Genomic DNA, 10089 nt, shown 5'->3' on the forward strand with positions numbered 1-10089 from the left:
AAAAACATGGATGGAAAGGGGAAAAAAGGAAAGAAACCTACTGTGTGGATGCACAATAAAACTCAAAATATGCTAGCTTAGCTGGCACCTCTCCATGTCCATCATCGCCCCTCCATGTTTAAGCAAATAAAGCATGAAGGAAATTTGAGGTACATGTGAAAGAAAATTGTGAAACAATAATTTTTTTCATTCTATATAATATCTAATCAATCATTATCAGCTATTAACTTTTGTATTGTTTTAAGGCATAGATTAATTATTTTTTTAGAATTATATACTTCATCGCATAGGCATTATATATAACTATTAATGCAAAATAAAACATTGTAAATATAATGATATCATTGTATTGTGGCAAGGTGTAGCTAATCTCCTACCGCTAATAATAGATTTGGAAAGGTCATACCAGGGATGCAATAACATCTCTGAAATGCAGTACCCTGAAATATCTAAATAAAGAGCCTGTACAAAATGTAATTAATTTAAGCTAAAAATTGGCATTAGAATATAAGAAAAAAGCAGCTATCACTGAGAGGGTACTGTAAGATCAATCCTATTGGTAAAGTTCAAGACGCTGCAAAAGACATGAGCATCACAATGGGAGGTGCAGGTGAAGCTTGCCACAATGAGTGTAATGCAAATACACTACATATCAAGATGGAGCAAGTGAACGCACAGTAGAAAGAAAACATACCAAAAACAACAATACAACAAAGACCAAGGTGAGGCGGAAGCGCAAAATAAGGCACTACTAGAATCAATAGAGGCAAAGGTAAACATAGCCGATAAAAGCCTTCTCGTATCAAGGTAGGGAAGTGTAGACCATAATGTCCACGGGCTATAGAAGTCGAGCTAAACAGGGCCAAATAGACCATTAGAATATTAAGGAAGGTAGGTTAAGTTTATGATATCTATGGACTATACATACACTTAGATTATAACCTTTAGCGAGAAAATTGACTTGCGCAAGGTGCAGTAAAGAAGATTGGTGTAGTTGCCCAACAATGTGAGAGAGAGAAAATATGCCTAGAGAGAATAAAAAGTTGAATGTTATTAACTATCACTATACAATAGCTAAAGCCATATTAGCCGCGTTATTAGCACGGGCTATCTTGCTAGTTATATTAATTGAGAGGAGCCTAAATAGGCAAAAAAAGTTACAAAAGTATTTACAGAGAAAGAAAAAAAAATACTCAAACTGATTGCTCCCGCAAGTAATGTTCTCACTATCTGCTCTTTGTGGTTGAAAACACGAGCATTACGTTCATTCCATATCTCCCCTGCAACAAGGATGATAAGAGTGGGTAAGCCTTTCTTTGGTGCACATGTGCCTCTCCTAAAGCTCTCCACCATTGCGCCACCTTTTCACATTGCGGGCAGCTACTTGGCAAGAGAGCACATCTTGGCAGGAGACCACACCCGTCTACTACATAGGCACTCTGCGAACAAATGCAAAACCGATTCACCCTTTAGCCGACACTGAGGGCAGAGGCCATCCTCTCCGTGCAAGTCTGTCGTCGGAGATCTATAGCCTATCCTGCATCACTAGCCACGCAAAGAATTTACACTTCTGCCCAGGTCTTCCAGATGAGGGTGTGGAAGTTATTTAGAGTCCGCTTCTGCTCATGCAAAACACGGGATCAAATTTTAGACGAATATACCCGCAAAGAAGAAGAAAAAAAGGAGAGTCATGTTAGCCTTGTCTGTGGCTGAGTACCCCATGGATATGATCCTTGCGCAAACACAAACCACAAAGAGTGGATTTCTCCACAAACCACAGCTTGTAGCGTAAGTTTTATGTCACATCACTCCGTGAGGCTGAGGTAGACCTTCAATCTCCCGGTTATCACCCACGCAGGAAAAGGAAAAGGATTGGCCACAAAGAAGAAGAAAAAAAGGCGTCGACACACCCGGCCCAACTGTCAGTGGAGCTGCTGGACGGGCCGAGGCTGGAACCGCTCCCATTGTTGTCCTCCACGAGGGCCCACACGTCGGTCACGTATACGGCTCTTCGCTCACGCGCGTCGCGATGTGGTGTCAATGTGTCATGTGCCTGTGTGAGGCGGCGGCTTATCTCTTTCGATCTTGATGAACCCCTTTGGCTCCTTGCCTGTGTCAGCCAGGTGGGGACGCCCATGGAGATCAATCAGGGGCGGAGCATGGCCCCCCTGATGATCCATGCAGAATTGTTTGCTAAAGTTTAGTTTTTATCAAGCAAATCTTCGGATACTAATTAAAGACTAAATATGAGCTAATTATAAAACTAATTACACAGATAGAGGTTAATTCGTGAGACGAATCTATTAAACCTAATTAATTCATGATTAGCACATATTTACTGTAGCATCACGTGGTCAATTGATTCATCTCGCGAATTAACCTCATTTGTGCAATTGGTTTTATAATTAGTCTATATTTAATACTCCTAATTAGTATCTAAACATTCGATGTGACATGGACTAAACTTTAGTCCGTGGAACGGGACCATAATCATGCTTAGTACTTACTAAATCATCAATTATTTAGACTAATCACTAATCATTTAGGATAATCACTACATCTGTCCCAAAATATGGCTTCGTGAAGCTTTTTCAAAAGCCCAATCTTTTTAACTTTGACAAAAAATACCTCTAAAACTAATTTATTTCAAGTAGAAAAGGTTACATATTATTATATTATTATATTATTGTAGTTGGTTTCATGATAAATCTACTAATATTATTTTTTTTATTTGTCTATATGATTATTTCTCTGTTCGCTGAAAATGTTTGAGTTTGAAAAAATCTAAACATAGCTATATTATGGGACATAGCTATATTATGGGACAGAGGAAGTATCATTTAGCCTTCAAATAATATCTTTTTATAGTAATTAGATCTTATAATTCTCTAATTTTATTGCAACTGCCACCGGAGACATTGCTTCAAACAGATTCATTATCTTTGAGTTTGATTTGGCTTGGCTCGGTCCCTAAGTCTAATTCCTGGCTTCGCCCATGAGATCCATCAAAATGGACTCACTCCGTTTAAGAGTGCCCATGAAAAGTTGAAAACTACGCAAATCATCCATTACCTGTTCCTACTGGATACCGGAGATGAGATGATAAATTCCCATGAATCGCTATTGGAACGAAATAATGAGATGGCCCCTCTAATTGTTTTTGGGCGAGGAAGAGAGTGTTTTTATCGATTGATTAACCAGGAACAAAGGTTACAATTTTTTTCAGGAAACTTGTGGGTACATAATGGAACTGTGAAAGAAAAAACTTTGTTTAATTGTTTTTCCTTTCCTTTGTCTGAGGGGAAAAAATCTTAAATTGGAGGCGCTTTGAAGGCCTAGGGAAGTAAGCCCAGTTGGAGAAGGCAATGAAAGCCCGATAGCATGCTACAATGGCCTTGACCACCGCCTTCATCGTCCCGTCGTAACAAGAAGAAAAATAAAGCTGGTCAAAAAAAATTGCTCCAATCGACGAAAGGGTCCAAGGCATCCAGTTGTTCACCGTCCATCCATGATTGTACACTCTAGTCCATGGATATCCAAATGCTCACGAAACAGCTTTATTTTTCAGGAAACTTGTGAGTATAAATTGGAACTGTGAAGAAAAACTTTGTTTAGTTGTTTTTTCTTTCCTTTTCCTCAGGAAAAAGAAAATCTTTAATTGAGGTGCTTTGAAGTCCAAGGGAAGTAAGCCCATTTGGAGAAGACAAGGAAGAAAGCCCGATAGCATGCTATAATGGGCCTCGGCCACAGCCTGTCCATCGTTATAAACCTAACGTCCCGTATAATAACAAGAAAAATAAAGCTGATCAAGGAATTTGCTCCAATCACCAAAAGGAAGGGTCCAAGGCATCCAGCTAGCTGTTCACCGTCCATCCATGATTGTACTCCAGTCCATGGAAATCCAAATGCTCACGCAACAGGGCCAACACTTGTCGCCCCACTAAAAATAGGGAATCGGTTGATGTTCCAGCTAATAGGCTGTTTCGTCTGCTTCCTCATCATTATTTAAGGGTGGAGGGAGATTAGAGGGAGCTCACTTGTACGTTCAATTTGTGCTGTGAGCCTGTGACCTTTTTCTCAAGGAAAACTACGGCAGCCAAGGAGGTTTTTTACTTCACCCTACTATAGAACAGACAGATCAATGTCAAAACGCCCAGCAGTCTCGTCAGCATAATACAGCTAAAGAAGTTCACGAGATAAAACCGCCGCGCTGCAATCAAAATCTCCATTCTTATTTAGTAATTTTTTAGGTTGTCCTTCTGGTCCTGGTTTTATTTCGATTCTTTTTTCAAATTAACCGAAATCCCTAGAAAGGTCTCTGACTTGTCAGTGTAATGCTCCCCTGATCATTCAAAAAGAATCATTCAAATTGCTACCATCATTCTATATTTATATCGCTATTTCAATGTGCCTTTCTAGCTCACCGTGGAATCGTCTCAGGGTGACAGGACCTGCTTGGTTCATGCCTAGGATCAGCCAGCCCGCGAAGATTTTATTAGCCTTACCAGATCCTTGTTTAGTATTTAGCATCTTTTTCTCTGTAATGAACTAATGATACAAAGCACAGTCAAATCACTTGGATTTATTACATAATATTGATTCACGCTGGTTTTGATTGGCATTCGAGTGTAGCATTGACCCGATCTTCTGATAGGTATGGTAAATTCGATTGGTGGAGAACTCGATGTTGACGATCCGAGTTTCTAATCAAACACAATTCAAACCCTTGCAATCGCTACACCATTGTTCCGTTGGTTATCAAACAAGCACAACTCGATTGACCTTGCCACAAAGGTTTTCCCTGCGAGTGAATCGAAGAACACAAGCAAGAAAGTGAAATAACGCAATCTAAAATTGTAGATCTATATGAAGTAGATCTGAATAAGAGGTTCAAGCTTTCAACACGAAAGGACTAATCGTCATAGTCGAGAAGAATAAGAATAGGGGTCCTGATTCACAGCAAAAGGACTTGTCGTCACAGTTATAATGATCGATCTCAGTTCCTCAATGAAAAACTAGAACTAAACAAAACCCAAACCCTAATGTGGCGGCGGCTACTACGTATATGAGGGTTAGGTCATGCATGACCCCTTGAACGTGCCCCATGGGCTCCAATACGATACATGGATCAACGACCCAAAAGACAATGGTGCAACACTCTAACAGATTCTAGATGTGCACTTGTTTTGACGATTCCCATTGGCTCCTGACTCCGATAGAATTTGGACCTAAGACCTGTGCCATTGGAAAGATCATCTCCTTAGCTTTCCAAGCACATATAGAACGCTCAAAACGGAGCCTGTGTGCGACTTAGGTGTCATTTTTTGTACGAGCTGCTCCTCAACTTCGAGGTGGACTCAAACTTGATTTGCTTTGAACCTCTAACTTGGAGACTTGAACCAAATGAGGTGTGGGCCTCCTGCTCACCTTGGACATCCTTTATGGTCTCCTACACATCCATGCCATGCTCCACTCTTTCGTATGCATAGATGTCATGTCCTCACACACTCTCGGGACTAAACCATGCAACCTCCAAAATTCAGACTTCTCAAGTCTTCAATGTTAGTTGATTTTTATTAGCAATGACGATGAACAGATGATTGTGTTGGGTTAATGTTCTTTCTGGCAACTGTGAAAGAAAATTTGCTCGTTCATATGAGGGATCAACACATATCAACGCAAAAAGCATACGCATATGACTGGTTAAATCAGTACATGTGCATATATGTGCGTGTATTAGAGTGGTGTTCTCTAACCATCGAGGTAACACCCAAATACGAAGGACGATAAGATACAGGCGGTGTACGTGTTTCCACAAGATGAGAAAGAGCAAGGTATATCTGACTATGGGAGTAATTTAAAAGCTTGAATCAAGTATGTGCTGAATCAACTAATCGCACGATTTTCCTATGCCTAGCCTTTGTTTTGCGAGCATCCCGTGGATCTTCTTTCCCGTGCGTATGTGGAAGCTATAGGAAAGTTGGGCATGTGACATTCTGAAAGCTGAGCAGTTGGGAACACACACATGTTCAAAGCCCAGAATACTACTGCCTACAGCCATCGAGCATCAAGCAAAGCGTCCGGCACTGACAGGTGGGGCATGCGCGGGCCCACACAGCCAGCGTCACAGGCTGGATGAGATCCGGTGGCCAACTCCTTTCCTGGCTAAGAGCGCCGACAGGACGGGCCCACTTGTCGGTGAACGTTTGTCTTTGCCTCTTTGGCTTACGGCGGGGTGGGGGGCCCACGCGCGCGTGTCGGCTACACGGACACCTTGGCCCCACTTGGCATGTTTCCACGCGGGCCCGCGCGCCAGGGAAGAATGGAAATGTCCATGCCATCACGCCGCTGATGCTTTCTTTGTTTTATTCTTTTCCCCAGTTCGTACCTGGCTGCCTGCATCAGGTAAGCGGCAGGGGAGATTCGATCAAACTGGAACCCTGCAAATTCGCGCACGTACCCCTCTCTACGAAAGCAGCACGGGCTTTTCTTTGGCCCTCGCTGAGTTCACACTTTAAGAGCCCCTCTGATCATACGAATTTTCTGGGAACACGAATACTGGACCAACATATACGAATTCATTTGGGAGGGGTATCCATAGAAATTCTAGTCGTCCTGTCCAAACAACCATATTCCCAGAGCGTGTTCCTATGTTTTGCTGCTAGTATGTTTTTTTGCACTCTCATTCGTATCAAATCCGTGGGCACATCGTCGTGTTCACGTGTTCTTCATTTTTTTTCGATACGTGAACAACCACACATGGAACATGAGAGAGCTTCAGACCTTGATATCATGCGAAGGTCGTGTCTTTTTTTTTCCCCCTATTTTGTTATTTTTTGTTGCCTTTTCTTTTGTTTTTCCAGTCTCAAGGTTCTTTTTTACTATGTCATTAATTTACAGGTAAGGTATCTATTTGGCACAGCTCTAACTCATAAGAAAATGATTTTAGCTTTGGCTTCTCCAGTTAATCAGTTTTTTCTACCCTAACTTTTTTGTTGGAAAAATGTTTGATACAATGACTTCTCCAGACTTTTTTAATGGATAGAAGATGTCAAATACCCATAATACTATTATTTTTATTCTATTATATCACTTTTTATTCCTATTTCTTTTTATTTCTTCTTTTCCCCCCTCATTTTCTTCCCTATCCTTTTTTTTCTTTATTCCTCTTTCCTCTTTCCTTCCCCTCGTCTTTCTTATTCGTCCTCTCGCGCCTTGCCTACCGCCCCCGTCTCCCTCGTGCCATCACCCACCATAGCGCCGGCATCCTGTCATCATCCGCATCGCACTCGCCATGCTCCTCCACCCTATGCCGATGCTCCTCCACACCTCCGCCTCGCGCCATCTGGTCCACCTACCTTCGCCCGCCATCGACCTGCCCAACTCCAACCTATCGCTTCTCCGGCCCGTGCTGACCGCTGTTGGCCCATGCTAGCGCTCCTTTGCCCAAATGTAGCTCCGCCCGCTGCTCCTCCGGCATGTTCCGTCACTGTCCAGGTAGGGGGAGTGGCCAAAATTGCCATAATTTTGACCATCTTGATATGTAGTGCCCTAGTACATGGTTGTGTGGAGAGGGAAGCTGGGGCAAGCTATTATTTTTTTTTCTCTCGTCTCCTAGTGCAAGCTACTCAACTACTTCCACCGGCTTTTGAGTTGAGGGTGTTTTCAATGCCACTGTTTGGTATAGCTTGCGCATAAGCCGCTCATGAAGCTGGTTAAAAAGCTATGCCAAATGGCCCATAAGTATATGTACTATAGCGCTAAAGAATTTCGAAAGGCAACTCTATTAGTGCAAGTCCAATATAGCTATGTTCGAGACGTTTAAACGTATTACCGGCGGGACTTCAGAAAGTCAGATGGTATGGATTTTAGATTGCAAAGGAAAATAGAACAAATAAAGCAAGAAAGATAGGAAAAGAAGCATAGGTCTGCCTTTCAACACTATAATTATATAAATTAGGCGCTTAAACAATGCGAGGGGAAATAGGCATGTCATTTGTAGGTTGAAACTCCCGCTAAAGAGCTTGAGAGATGGCCCACCTGTCGGTGGATGCTTATCAGTCACGGTGGAGTGCGCGAAGACCATCATTTGCATCACGTGAGTTTTTCTAGTTCCGTGCTCAGGTTGACGATAGCACCTCTGACGTCATGGCCCTGCAAGACGATGTTCACTACTTGCTCCCCATGTCGGTGACTTGCCATGAGGGTGGCATGGCCGTGTGAGCTATGACTGTGAGGTGTGTCCATCTCTGTTTCTTATCTGTGTCAAGTTTGTACTTGCGCGCCCGCGTGGTTTGATGGGCAGAAGGTGGAAAATAGTAGATCGACTAGAAGTTAGCAAAATTACATAAACACCCCTTCACCTTCAAGCGAGATTCATCGATGAGGGCATTGGACAAAAACCAGTCCCTCCGTGGATTATTCAGTTCTATCATTTGGAATTGCGATTGTGCATTTGTGTGCAACATTTCTGCGTGTACTATCCTAATAAGTATTAGGACTCCTACATATAGCTTTTTCTATGTTCTAAGTTGTCACTCGATCTACCTGGTTGTGGTTTCGGACTTGGCAGTCAGCATCGAATGCGTATGTATGCAAATGTTCCTGTATTCATAAGTTTCCTTATTCCTTTTGATAGTTAAACCTTACAAACACACTCTCTATTTTAAAATGTAAGATATTTAGTTTTTTCTAACTCAACTTTTTATCTTTGATAAAATTTATAGAAAATATCCGACATACTACCTTCATTCTTAAATATGTATACTATTGATTTATTCATTCATTTGAATTTTCATCTTTTCTACAAATATTTGTGCAAATAGATAAATATACAAGTTTAAAGTAGTTTTGTTGTTAGATCTAATGATACATTTGGTAATCTGGTAACGAAACTATCCTTAATTAAAAGAACTAAAAACCCGTCCGGCTATAATTAAAGAACTAAAAACCTTCTTAAAAATACTGCACCTTGCTAACACGTGCAATCAAAATTTGGCAATCAACTGCCAATGCTTTCTTCCAGTATTTTAGTTTGGTCATCGGAGAAAATTATTTATGTCTACAATATTATACGAATACATATCAGGATAGTATTAAAAAGTTTCATATTACATCTAGTTATCTAGTCAACCAAACCCGTCCCTAATTAAAGAACTAAAACATCCTCAAACTCATATGTAATTAACGAAGAACTAAATAAAAAGACTCTCTCCAAACAACCATACCTTGCTAACATGTGTAATTAAATCCTCGGCAATCAGATACTAATGGCAGCGCAAGAGAAAATCATCACTACTTAGAAAGTTTTTATTACCATAATATTATGTGAATACATATCACGATAGTTCCAGAGTTACGTTTGGGAGAAGTGAGCAATGTTGTACCACAGGACCATTAGGTCATGGAATTTCAAGTTACACCAAACTGTCCCTAGTTAAAAAACTAAACCTCATCGGGCTGTAATTAAAGAAATAAAAACCTCCTTAAAATTACCGCACCTTGCTAACACCAATGCTTTTTTTCCAGCATTTTAGTTTGGGCATCGTTGAAAAATACTATCATTATCTAGAAAGTATTTATGTCTACAGTATTATATGAATACATATCACGATAGTATTAAAAAGTTTCATATTACATCTGGTTATCTAGTTAACCAAACCCGTCCCTAATTAAAGAACTAAAATATCCTCAAACTGGTATGCAATTATTGATACTCCCTCCAAACAACTATCATACCGCACCTTACTGACACGTGCAATCAAATTTTGGCAATTGACTGGTAATTTTTTCTTGCAGCATTTTAGTTTGGGCATCCGAAAAAATACTATCATTGTTTGAAAAATTATTTGTCTACAATATTATACGAATACATATCAAGATAGGATTAAAAGGTTTCAAGTTACAATTAGTTATCTAGCTAACCATATCCGTCCCTAATTAAAGAACTAAAACATCCTCAAACTGATCCGTTCTTAATAAAGAACTAATTAAAAAAAAACTCTCTCGAAACAATCGTATCTTATTAATATGTGTAATTAAATCCTCGGCAATTGGCTACCAACGCCGGTGCTAGAGATAATCGTCATT

The sequence above is a fragment of the Setaria viridis genome, chromosome 9 (assembly GCF_005286985.2).
Source record: "Setaria viridis chromosome 9, Setaria_viridis_v4.0, whole genome shotgun sequence".
Taxonomy (NCBI): domain Eukaryota; kingdom Viridiplantae; phylum Streptophyta; class Magnoliopsida; order Poales; family Poaceae; genus Setaria; species Setaria viridis.